Below are 10,224 nucleotides of genomic sequence, written 5' to 3'. Positions count from 1 at the left end.
GTTTGTGGTTCAACGTATATAGTAATTCATAATAAAAATATATCATAATGACATATAATAGAACAATATCATACTGACGGGATAAAAGGTACCATGTTTAAAATTGAATACGCCGACGCGCGTTTCATCTACACAAGACTAAACAGTGACGCTCACATAAAAATTTGAACTCCAAAACAAGTACAAAGTTGAAGAGCATTAAGGACCAAAAGTTCCAAAAAGTTGTGCGTAATACGCCTAATGTTTTCAGCCTGGCATACGAACATCCTTATTATTTAGAATAATTCATACTTTTTCAAACGGTTAATTTATAAAAATGACTATAAAGAAGATATACTTGAAATAACACCGAAGTGGTGACTAACTACAGAATATAAATAGAAAATGAAACTTGGGGAATCGATTGTTATCAAATGGAGTGAAATCATCTTCGCTGACAAAGAGAGTGCTGCATGCTTCACATGTAAAGTAACATTGAAACGATGAAGTCTGAAGCTGCAATTCCTAACAGTCTGAGATGTTTCAACATTTTAAATGATACGATTAACTGTCTGAATGATGTTAACCTTTTGGGAGTACATTTGACAAAATTCAAGGCTACATTTTTAACAACAAATCATAAACTTGTGTATTATAAAATTAAGAATCGAAATGGGGACAAGATAAAAAGGCAGAAAACACCCTATGGCCACTGGGTTTTCATACAATTTACATATTTTTTTAACTCACGGATTAGTTCATCTGCTGTTTCCGTTAGCTCTTTAAAAAGCTTCCTAGCATTTTTAATGCAAACATCATGACCATATTTGCATGCATGTGCAACAACAGTTCTTATCAAGAATCTGAAATGTATCAAACAATGTCAGAACGAACACTTATATTTGTATTGTTACTCAATGTTGATTTGAAGATAATCTTTGTTTATCATATTTGTATCGTTACTTATTGGATTTTAACTTGCATCAGCAATTGTCGATGCCTAATGTTAAGCAGGAATTTCGTGCACTGAAGTAGCAACTCAGGTCAGCTCCGTTTCCTTGTTCGTCTCAAGTGATATCGTCTGTAGTTTTCTGTTGTAGAGATTTGTAAGTCATGCAGTCGTCAATTTCTGTCTTATTTGTATTCGTTCGGTATCGTCCATCTCTTTCACAGCTTAACTCATTTTATTATTGTATGCTTATGTTTTGTTTATACAAAACGATTTAAATACTTTTATGTTACGTCTATTGAATCTGATGATCAGTGGACCAGAGGTTTAATAATTCCTCTTAAACATTTAGCATTCTGAGTGGTTAATGTTATTTACCTTTTTTGGAAAATTTTGACATATATCAATGTAATCAGATGATGATTCTATTTTTTAGGCAGGTAGAATATTTAAATTTCACAGCAATGCAAATTTTGTACTAAAAAAATGCAAAAACTCAAGTTAACGTGACCAAAAATTTTTATTCAAGACTGTTATGTGAAATTTTAATCATAAGTCTTTATAAGGAGATTTATTTTGAAGAATTAAAGTGCAATTAATTTTTCAATATACCTAGAAGTTACCTGCTTCAGTTATTTCAAGTTTAAGCTTGGCACGAGTTCCGCTCAAGACAATTTAAGTTGTACAATTTGCATTTGTTTCTGATTTGATTGGGTTGTTAATGATTTCATGAAAAAATTATATTTTGATAAATATAAAAAAGCCAAATAGCATAAATACCGAACTCCAAGTCAAAACCAAAACGGAAAAGCCTTTTTAAAAAAATGGGCTTTTAACAAAATAACAAACTTTTCTTATATATATTTGGTTCTGAGTAAGGTATTATATTACAGCTTATCACAAAGTAAGAACAACATGAACAAATTACATTTCTAAATGACTTGATTCGGAGTTGTCCATTCCAAGCTTATTGAAAGGAATTGTATACGTTGCTTTCATGGATTTCTTTAATATATAAAATGAACCAAAAATGAAATTTTCAAATTGATAAATCAACCAATGCATGTATTATTATATATCTATACGGCACGATTAATATTATAACAAGAGACAAATTTGAGGTAGACATTAGTGAACAAACAATCTGCAGATTAGCTATCAATGTAAATAGATAAGGCTTAAAATACAATTCAAATGTATCAAATGTTAAACAGCTTATAACATAAAACACAAAACGTCTACTTCCAAAAAGCTAACAAAATCGTGCAACTTAAAGTAAATCACATTTTGTGTTTGTATTTGACATTTTCGACATTGGCAATTGCATTTTCTGATCACGGTGAAATTGTATAAACACACTTACAGAGAAGCTTTCCAATTTTGAACTTTTCATTTCTACATTGTTGTATGCATCAACATTCCAACAGCGAGTATCTAACTCACAGTTAATACGATAATGATTGTATTTCCCATCCATATTTCCTTGATACAGGATTGCTGCTCATAAGGAACCTATTAACCAAGAGTTCCGTGTCGTGAGGTAGAAATCACCCCTACTTTATTTGTACAGACGACGTCACGAGTTGGTTCTCAGTTATGGAATGTATGTTTTACAGATGAAACATGATGTGTTCCAATCGGAATAGCTTTAATAAAGTCCCGTCCCCTTACCTATCGAGTAAGAATTATCACCGGTTTACCACTTATATGAGCAACACGACTCGGGACACATGTGGAGCGACATCTGATTAATTTCCAAATCACCTGAGATCACACTCTACAGTAGGGTTCATATTGCTCTGTATTTAGTTTCTTTATTGAGTTTGTGTACTGTTGCCTATTGTCTTTGTTTTTAGCCTTTGTACATTTCGTCTCCCTTATACTTACAGAGAAGTTTCCATATAAGGTTGTTCTTTCAAGCATTCCATCAACATAACTTAATTCCCACGAAGCCGCCCAAAACGTTAAACATTTTCTTCAGTCGACAAGTATTCAACTGTTTGAAGGGCTATATTCATCCTTAGGTCACCTGATCTATAAGTAAAAAAATTTAATTGAACAGGTTCATTTTAGTAACATATAGCAGTTTAAATATTTTAATTTAAATTGATCATAAGAGCAAATCAAGTATATGTACCTTTTGTGTTCTTCAACATATATGTCCTGGAAGCATACTAAAACAAGTTTTCTAGCAGAGGTCGTTTTCTCGCTTTAATGCTTTCCCACCTTTCGGAGTTTCTACTATTCTGTTTGTTAACTGAATTTGTATATTCTCTATCGATTTGCGAGATTTTAACAACTGTTGCCCGTATGTGATAAGGGATTTTTGTGTTAGCAACGTAACTTACACAATACAGCGAGAAAAAACCTGCACCCTAAATCGGTCTTCCGCTGGCCACTTAACTAATAAAAATGTGATCAGTGAAAAATGACGTCAGACTGTACTCAGAAACATATTAATGAACCATAATAAAAAAAATTCAAGACTAACAAATGTATTTTGTTGAACGACAGGACAGATAATGAGACAGGATCTGCTTACCATTCCGGAGAATCTGGTATCAATATCAGTTTTGGTAGGGTTCGTGTTGCTCAGTCTTTAGTTTTGTATGTTGTTTCTTGTGTACTATTATTTGTCTGTTTATCTTTTTCATTTTAAGCCATGGCGTTGTCAGTTTATTTTCGATTTATGAGGGTTTTTTTCTTTTATTAGGAAGTTGTGTTTCTGTTGACCATTGCGTAGACATATGTTTTATTCAGTAATGTATAACGTGATGTACCAGAACAAACTTTGGTTGGGTAGCTTAAATTAGTTGCAGGTAAAATGTCAATGTGTCTGTTTGAACCAATGTGCCAGTCCGCTTGGGGTAAGCGTAAGAATTGGATTAATCAGGTATCCTTGAAGTTTGGAGCTAATTTATTTTAATAACAAAACAAAGAATCCGTAACAAAAGCGGTGTGTACATGTACAATGCAAATGTAAGTAAGTGTGTACTAAATAAGATGCCAATAATAAATAAAAAATTGAGTATAAACAAAGCACATGTGTATAACTACATTATTTAACGACTTACTTGGCCAAATTTCACGCATCATTTATAATCTGAGCCCTATGTATTGGATGAATTTTTTGAAAAACGATCAAAAGTGATGTTTACAACAAAAGAACAGAACATTGTATATAATGAAAAACAAATATACTTAAGCTTGCTACGTATACTGGTTGTTTTTTAATCATTTTTTTGTAAGGAGCTAGATTTTTTTTATCTAAAATACTAGTAGTTTAAAAATTTACAAAGCTATGTCTCAATGCTTTTAACAAATTCTAACAAAAATATAAACAAATCTTCCGGAATACAAACATTTGATTTTCTGGAGAAATACTTTTTATCATGAACAGGTCATTTTGGCAAAAGAGACCAATGTATGTAAATAATACCGGTAGTAAATACAGTCAGGCATAAAAAAAGAGTAAAAATAGTCAGACAAAAAGAATGTCACCGGTAATGCATTGTTGATGTAGATAATATTCATAGAAAAATATGTCGTGTTTTTAAAACAGGTACAAGCCACTTAAATGACAGAAATATGCAAAACAAATTCTTTACAAAACACAATAGAAACTAATAGATAAGTAATATGCACTCAAACCCCACCAAACAAAAACAGCAATGACTATTAGGTGTTTCGCTAGGGTAATCGAATCCTATTGAGTAATCAGTATGGGAGCAAGTCATTTCGTACCTTGACAATTAAGTATGTACCACCGTCATTTCGTACACAAATTTGCCATTTCGTACCCACAATAATATCTTTTTCGTACCTTATGAGCCAAATTCATCTACAATTTCGTACCTCATAGACTTTAATCTGGTTTTTTTATATGTATACATGATTGAGTTATTGTATAGTTAGGGCATGTGGAGTATACGTCTATTAAACAGTTTTCACCAAGACATGTAACACATATAAATCCCAATTGAGGTACGAAAAAATAAACATACAAATATCTCATGAGGTACGAAACGGTAAACATGCATACCTTTGATGAGGTACGAAATGGTCAACATATATATCTTTCATTGGGTACGAAATGGCATACAAATAAATCTTCCATGAGGTACTAAAAGGAATACATATATAAATCTAACTTCCATGGGGATACGAAATAATTTTGCCAGGGAACGAAATCCGGGTTACGAATTTGTTTTTGCCAGGAAAACGAAATGCGGGTTACGAAATGGTTAGGGTACGAAAAGATTATAAATCTCATCAGTATAAATACAGTCAGATCAGTCTTTAATTGTTGGATAAATTTCTGCCAGTTGCTCTCTGGATAATTAACCCTATAGTAACCATACTGCATAACGTTCCCTATATACGAGCTATCCATTGATTCACCGGACAATGCATTTATAAGTTCAACTGAAAGAAAAAAACTGTTTTGTATAAATTCTCATATTTTTGTGTGCATACTAGTATTAAGTTTCCACGATTTATCCTAAATAAAATAATACATGATTAATAGTGTGCGGTCAATGTGCTTTGCATAACTTAACTTCAGCTGGAACGTTCAAATAAAAATGGTTGAACCCATGGATCTAAAAATACGTAGGATAAATATGAACAAGTTTTCTTAAATATCAATTCTCTTGAGTTTTTCTTTTAATAATTGATCGAGTAATATAATAATTGTTAAATCAGTGGAAATACATGAGACAACTATTCACCTGCGTTCATCTGAAGTGAATATAAACGATGATTATAGGTCACTGTGAAACCTTCATCAATGAGAAAAATGACCATACTGTATAGACGGCCATAAAAGGTCACAATTATATATTATCTGTTCGAAAGTCATAAATCAATTGAGACAAAATCAAATCCGGGTTACAAACTAAAAAACTGAGGAAAACACATCACTAGTAGAGGAAAATAACGAAACAACAGAAACACTGAAGTGAACAAAAGCAAGCGACAATGCCATTTCCCTGACTTGGTATAAGACATTTTAAGAAAAAAATGGTGGGTTGAACATGTTTTAACATATTAGTTACGTTCTTCTCCATCTTTTCCCATCCAGCTAATGTCAGCGTCTATTTGGTTGAAATATGAAGTTAATTTACTGGTGAATGAGAAAGTTATTTCCCATCAATATCTAAAAAGATGGAATAACCATGTAACAACAACTTAGGTATTTACACAAATTTCCCTACCAACAAATTCATTTGAATTTTTATACTTTTCATATGAGTTTCACGTGAATCTCTTGTTTCTAAACATTAACACTTATTTGGAAAAGCATTCGAAATATCCCGACCTCCCTTTATTAAAGTACCTACCTTTATTGCTAATTTATCCTTGCATCCATCAACTTCATGAAATATTTGCAACTTAAAATGAGGCAATCACAAATCTATGAATCGACTTTAACGTATAACTATTGAACAGTTGATTTAATAACTTATGAGCATTGGAAATAGTTTGCAGACAATTTTTTTTATCGATACATATAACATAATCTTTGTAAAGAAATACCGAAACAATTTCTAATTGGAAACGCCTGTGTTAAGTAGTGAAATCCCGGATTCGTATCATAAGTTATATTTTAGATAAACAAAATAGTGACACCTACTGATGATGTCAATATACTGTTAAGGTAAAACCCTTACCCAAACGGAGAAGTATATGCAACACTTACCCAAACGGAGAAGTATATGTAACACATACCCAAACGGAGAAGTATATGTAACACTTACCCAAACGGAGAAGTATATGTAACACTTACCCAAATCGAGAAGTATATGTTCCTGGATCTGTAGCATTTCTATCTAGTAGATATCTCCTGTTCTTTCCATGAAAACGATAGGGAAATTCATCTGCAGGGTCCAAGTATCCATAATTTGTTTGACATTTTGAACTCTTTCTGGTTTACCATCTGCTATGCTTTGCTGAAATTGAATTACATATATTTTTTTTATGTAATATCCTTGATATGTTTATGCATAATCATAAGAGAATAAACAGTGTAAGGCTCATTACAATAAGTATTTTTTCGTATTGACTATGATTTTCATTTGAAAAATTTAAATGGCTATAGTGTAATAAGTGATCGTATTATGTAAAATGTATAAGGTCAAAATCTTGGAATAGACGCGGCTTTTAATGCTGATAAACAAATGAGAAAAAGTACAATCTCAACTCTTTCACTTTCTTCTTGTATGCCAAAATTATTTTTTTTTAAATTTTATAAAATCAAACATATTCTATAACAAATCAATAATATACATTTGAAATTCCAGTAATCAAATATGTTGTTTATTGTCTGATTGACCAGTACTGGTATTGATCATAATTATCTTCTTTCTATTAAACTTATTAAACGGAACCGACTGAACGTCATTAATACGTTATATAATTAGAAATGTTAAATATCCATACCTCTGATAAAACTTTCCATAAATCGTCATGAAAGGCAGCTCCGTAGGCTTGTTCTTTGAGATATCTCTGCAACAGTTTCAAATATTTTGTCAAGTGTTCAGCAATACATTTAATGTAGACAAATGCAAAGTCCTACATTTTAGATTTGATATAAGAAACATGAACATTATTTATTCTGTTACAGGATATCATGTTCACCACAATTTAAAGACTGGATACATTGTAGGTAAACTCACTCTTAAGACATCATTAAGCTTCACCAACATAGCGTCATATATGACACAAAAATTGCATTGTGAACAGTTGTTATCCATTCGTTTGATGGTTTTGAGCTTTTGATTAGGGACTTTCCTTTTTGAATTTTCCTCTCAGTTCGGTAGTTTTGTGACTTTATTTATAGAAATTGAATCTCGTATTTTCGAGAGGTTATGCTGTGTAAACTGGGGCGATTTACTCACGAATAACCTTTATGTTAAGTTTTTGAGTCGTTGATAAGTATAACACACCAACAACCTATTAACAAACGAGTTTAATTTTTTTATTCTTAACCCAAACATTTGCAATTTAAATTGAAAAAAAAATCATCGGCTATTACAAGTATTATTTAGCATCAAATTCGTAATATTATTTTAATTTTCTTAGGCAGTAAAACGCCATATTGTCTATCTGAAATCAGTAAATTGCAATAGAATCTAAAAGGAAATATAACCTTTTATATAATAATATATCTGAAATTAGGGCGAACAAATAATTGAACAACCCTCAGCTTGAGGATTCGAAACGTTCTCTAAAATGTTATGCTTAAATATTTGTGTGCTTCAATCCAAGAAAAGTACAAATAGTTATGTATTTTTTTTTTTACCCTAGTTTGCATGGAACCCCGGAATCACTTGTATGTGTTTCGCAAATAACTAGTTCACAGTGACGATACAAGAGTAGTTTCGGCAATATGGTATACCGAAGCATAAACCAAGGGGGGAAAGTCATACGGTCTACCTTAGCCATGTTGCAGAAAAACTGTTTGGCAAAAATTATATGTGCATGTATCATTAAAATGTTACAAGCGATATCCTTGTTGACAATAGCTTAAACCTGATTGAAATACTTTCTAAATGATTGCAGCATACACATGCACATCCTATCGTTGAAGTCCTTTTGGAGTTGACATACTATCTCCCTTCTTCAACAAACTTACTTGAAGTCCCTATCTAAATGTTTCTTCTCCAAGTAAGAACCTCAGCATTCTTATAACAGTTGCAGCCTGAAATAAAGAGTTTATGATGTTTAATCAAAAACTGTAATGCTAGATATAAGATGTTTAATTACAAGCATTCATTTCCTTTCCCTTTTCGCATAAAGTTCAAATTTCGTTTAAAACAACACCTTTCGGTTTGAAATGTAAAGTGTAAGAGAAAAGGGACTTTCCAAATAAACTATAGTTCAATGAAATCCATACCTTTTTATATGAAATTCCATCAAATATTTCATTGATTTGACTTGGATGAGCTACTGGTACATATATAGGATGTGCGGTTACCAGACCATCTAGATTGAAAACGTCCTGTAAATCTTCAACCCCGAATTGATCAAACTATAGAAACAAAAAGTAAGCATTTAAAAGGTATACCACAATAGTAGCATGCAACACAATATAACTGGTAAATTTAAATTATTGCATTGTTTACCTTTAAAACATTTATTCAAAATTTATTTAATCCATAGGTTTGCAATTTTTATTTGTGTTTTGGCATTTCTTTCTAACCAAAAATTTGTAAACGTTGTGTAGCGTTTGTTGTTGTTTTCTAAAGGCTACAAAAGTAGAAACGAATACATGGTTTAATCAGTGTTTGCTGACCCTGTTTAAACTTTCAATAAAGCATGCACATGTTGTTAGTAAACAGATTTTTTACAAACGTAGAACCAAATACATCGTTTAATCAAGTTGAAGTTAGAAACAAATGTAGCGTTTGTACTTACAAACGATGAACGATAAACTATAGACGCATTTTTAGCGAGTGCATAGTTTGTCAAAGTATGCAAGCGTATGTTAGAAAATAATGATCAAAACATGTGCGCGCTTAGCCGTTTGCATCGTTTGTGTTAGAAAGACATTGTATTCTAAGTACACAAATTCTTCCTCTACAATTTTGATACAATATTTCTATAACAAGGTAAACGATGACGTATGTTCAATTCTTTGTGTTCACATTCTATTTTTGTAACATTTTGTGTCCCATGTATGGTCCATTTCTATTATTCAGCTACAATAATTGTATTTATACAGTTTTGATATTCCTAGCTTTTGATCAAAATTTTCTTGTTAGTTGAGTCAATACATGTCAAATACAGCAACTACAATGTTTCATTCTGGTTTTGTAATTGTTCATAAACGAGGTAAAAACAGAATACTTCAAATAAATGTTTGAGTCTTCATTACACATTGATGCCACACAGATAAATGTTTTGAATTGATATTTATGTATAGCCTTTATCCAAAACAATAACAGGACAACAAGCCGAGTTCTGATTTCTTCTCGCTTTTTACCTGACCACTCTAGGTGTAGTAATTACAATGAAAGCAGCTAATATACTAAGATAGGAAATTCAAGCTATAGAACATCGTATTAACTAGGTATATATACTCTATAGGCAGTGTTGATAAATGTCTAATGATAATTCAACTTTTTAAATATACATGGCGTATAATTTTAAAAGCCAGATGCGCATTTTTCAAATGATCAGGGAGGCTAGATTAAATAAAACGGTAGAAATTAAGAGTAAAATATATTCCTGTTGTTGAAAATCTTTAGTATTTTTAAAAACATTAATGATTTGTAAACAGTTAATTTATAAAC

At 31.6% G+C, this 10,224-nt stretch overlaps 1 long non-coding RNA gene across 1 annotated transcript; it reads right to left on the bottom strand.

Annotated features, from left to right (window-relative positions):
• Positions 1 to 1,853: 1,853 nt before the first annotated feature.
• LOC143059222 (uncharacterized) lies at positions 1,854 to 4,058 on the bottom strand. Its single transcript, XR_012973436.1, has 3 exons — positions 4,003 to 4,058; positions 2,816 to 2,962; positions 1,854 to 1,933 (listed from the first exon to the last, which is right to left on the bottom strand). It is a non-coding gene; the product is annotated as an uncharacterized LOC143059222 (long non-coding RNA).
• Positions 4,059 to 10,224: the final 6,166 nt, after the last annotated feature.

Source organism: Mytilus galloprovincialis, chromosome 14 (genome assembly GCF_965363235.1).
Source record: "Mytilus galloprovincialis chromosome 14, xbMytGall1.hap1.1, whole genome shotgun sequence".
In the NCBI taxonomy this organism is placed as follows: Eukaryota; Metazoa; Mollusca; class Bivalvia; order Mytilida; family Mytilidae; genus Mytilus; species Mytilus galloprovincialis.
This window is presented reverse-complemented; position numbering and strand designations above follow the sequence as displayed.